At 38.2% G+C, this 3,147-nt stretch overlaps 1 pseudogene; it reads left to right on the top strand.

Annotated features, from left to right (window-relative positions):
* The first annotated feature begins 491 nt into the window (after positions 1–491).
* On the top strand, positions 492–875 carry LOC102858615 (annotated as a pseudogene).
* Positions 876–3,147: the final 2,272 nt, after the last annotated feature.

Here is a 3,147-nt window from a genome sequence, read left to right on the forward strand (position 1 = left end):
GATTTTTAATAAGTGTCCTCAACTCAATATTGTGAAAACAACAATATTATCAAAGGCAATTGACATGTTCAATGCAATTTCAAGCAAATATCAATTCTATTCTTCAACGAGATAGAAAAAGTAACCTCCAATTTCATTTGGACTGGAAAGAAGCCCTGAATAAGCAAAGCACTCCTTAAAAAGAGAAACAAGGCGGAGGCATCTTACTCCCTGATTTTAAATCCTACTACACTGCCATAGTGGTAAAGACAGCATGGTACAGGTACAATGACAGACACATAAATCAATAGAATAGAATTGAAAATCCAGAATTCATCCCATCTATCTATGGTCAACTGATTTTTGACAAGGAGATGAAATCAGTTAAGTGGGAAATGGCAGCCTTTTTAACAAATGATGTTGGCAAGATTGGAAAACTATCTGCAGAAAACTCAAGCAAGATCCATACACAAAAACCAATTCAAAGTGGACTATGGACATAGGACTAAAACCAAGGACTATTTCCCATTGAAGATTTCATTATACCCGTGAAGTTTTTAGACAAAGCAAGGCAGCGGCCTCAGGTGGAGCTCTCCTTTGAGGAGTCGGAGAGGAGAGCTCTGCTTCTGAAGAAGTGGTCTCTGTACAAGCAGCAAGAGCACAAGATGGAGAGGGAGGCCATCAAGTCCCTGCTCAAGGCCCAGCAGGAAGCTCTGCAGGAGCTGCGCCTCGTGTCTCCGGAGCTCCAGGAGGAGGACATCAAGCGGGACCCCAGCCTGCTCCCCTTCACGAAAGAAGGGCCTCATTATACCCCACCCATCCCTAACTACCAGCCCCCTGAAGGCAAGTACAAGGACATCTCCAAGGTATACACACAGGTGGAGTCCAAGAGATAAATACAGGCAGCTGTCCTCTGTCCTCGGAAAGCAGTGCCCTTGACAACCACAGTGACCAGGGGTTCAAGTCTGTTATACACAAAATAAAGCATGAAACATCTTCATGTTGTTGTTATTGTGGACAATAAACTTCATTAAAGAAAAGCTTGGAAGAACTCTAGAAGTCCTAATTCATAACATAAACAGTCTTTCAAGCATCCTGAAAAATCTACCACCAGGAGAGGATATAATAGATAAATGGGACCTTCTAAGAATCAAATCCCTATGCACATCCAAAAACTTCTCCAACAGGGTAAAAAGGGAAGCCACAGGCTGGGAAAAAATATTTGGTAATGACTTGTCAGATAAGAGACTTATATCTAGAATTTATAAAATACTCAAGCACACAACAGGATAAAGGTAAATAACCCAATTGAAAAATGAGCAGAGGTTATGAACAGAAACTTTACCAAAGAATACATTTAGAAGGCCAACAAACACATGAAGAAATGTTCAAAATTCCTAGCTCCAGGAGAGATGAAAATCAAAACAATTATGAGATATCGTTTCACCCCAGTAAGAATAGAAAAATGTAACAGAATAGCAAACAACAAATGCTGGTGAGGTTGTTGAGAAACCAGAACCCTTATACACTGTTGGTAAGAGTGTAAAATGGTGCAAGCACTATGAATGCTGTATGGCACTTTATCAAAAAGTTGCAAATAGAAATACCATTTGACTCAGCAATTCCACTACTGGGAATATACCCTAAAGAAACCATAACTGCCACCTAAGCAGATATACGCACACCCATGTTTATTGCAGCTTTGTTCACAAAATTAATAAAGGGCTGGAAACAACCCAACTGCCCATCAACATATGAAAGGATATAGAAGCTCTGGTATATTCACGCAATGGAATACTATACTGCACTGAAAAAACAAGGACCTCATGAAATATTATACAAAATGAGTAACCCTGGAGGACATTATGCTGAGTGAAATATCTCAGTCACAAAAGGACAAATAGTGCATAGTACCACTGTTGTAAAATGGGACTGACATTGGGGTTGAGGGGAGACTGAGAGAGAGGGGACCAAGAACATATACTGCATTGAAACAAATGAGAGAGAGAACTATTTAAAAGGGATATATGATTACATATTATTGTCATGACAGGAGTAGAGAATGAAGGCTGCATAGTGTAGTGCACTTGTGGGGCAGGGATTGTATAACAATGAAAGAATTTTTCTTTTACTTTTCAAAGAAAAGAGCAAATGGGGAGGAGGGGTGGACAAGGGGGAAAGTGCAACAATGAATGAATGGAAATCCAAAATCTCTGTAAACTTTCAGTAGGCATGGTTGTGTCATCTGTATGACGCAGATTGTTGATAGATCTTTCATCAATCCTGACACTATCTGATGCTCTGCCGGAGAAGGAGAGGCAATCTCCTCATGTACCAGTCAGATCTGATGTGATGTTACACACAAACACACACAAAAATAGAAAAGTAAAAAAATTAAAAATAAATAAAATAATTCTTTAAAAAATATGAGAAGAGCATTCAATTTGCATGTGCTTAAATTATATAACAATACTTCATACCCCTTCTCCTTTTTTGTAGAATTTTTATATTGAACAATTTCTGTTTATAGAATTTTAAAGATACTAAAAAAAATGTCCCTGTGTACATCGAAAACTTTTTCCAATAGAGTGACAAGAAAACTGACTGACTGGGAAAAAACATTTGGCAATGCCATCTCAGACAAGAGTCTCATAATGGAAGCTTATGGAATACCACAGGGACTCCACCAAAAAAAAGACTAATAACTCAATTACAAAATGAGAAAAAAGTGAAAACTTTTCACAGAGGAAGACATTTAGATGCCAACAGACACATCAAGATACTCAGCATTACTGTCAACAAGAGAGATGCAAATTTCACCCCTGTAGCAGTGGCAAAGTTTTTGGTTGTTTAGATAAAATTTTTATTTTATACAGATTTACTTACAAGTTTGTATACATTATTTTTCACACCAGGTCATTCCCATTTCCTTTCCCCATCCCTTCGTCCACCCATCAAATTCTGTGAGTGGCAAAGTTTAATAGAACTTCAAGCAATTAATGTTGGAGAGGATTTGCAAAGATTGTAACTCTTATACACTGTTGTTGGGATTATAAAATGGTACAACCACTCTGGAAGGCAGTTTGGCATTTCCTCAAAAAGTTGAACTTAGAAATTCTATATGACCTAGCTTTTCTCCTGCTAGGAATACAGCCCAAGAAAAATAGA

The sequence above is a fragment of the Elephantulus edwardii genome, unplaced genomic scaffold (assembly GCF_000299155.1).
Source record: "Elephantulus edwardii isolate Elephantulus edwardi_28Jun2011 unplaced genomic scaffold, EleEdw1.0 scaffold00487, whole genome shotgun sequence".
NCBI lineage: Eukaryota > Metazoa > Chordata > Mammalia > Macroscelidea > Macroscelididae > Elephantulus > Elephantulus edwardii.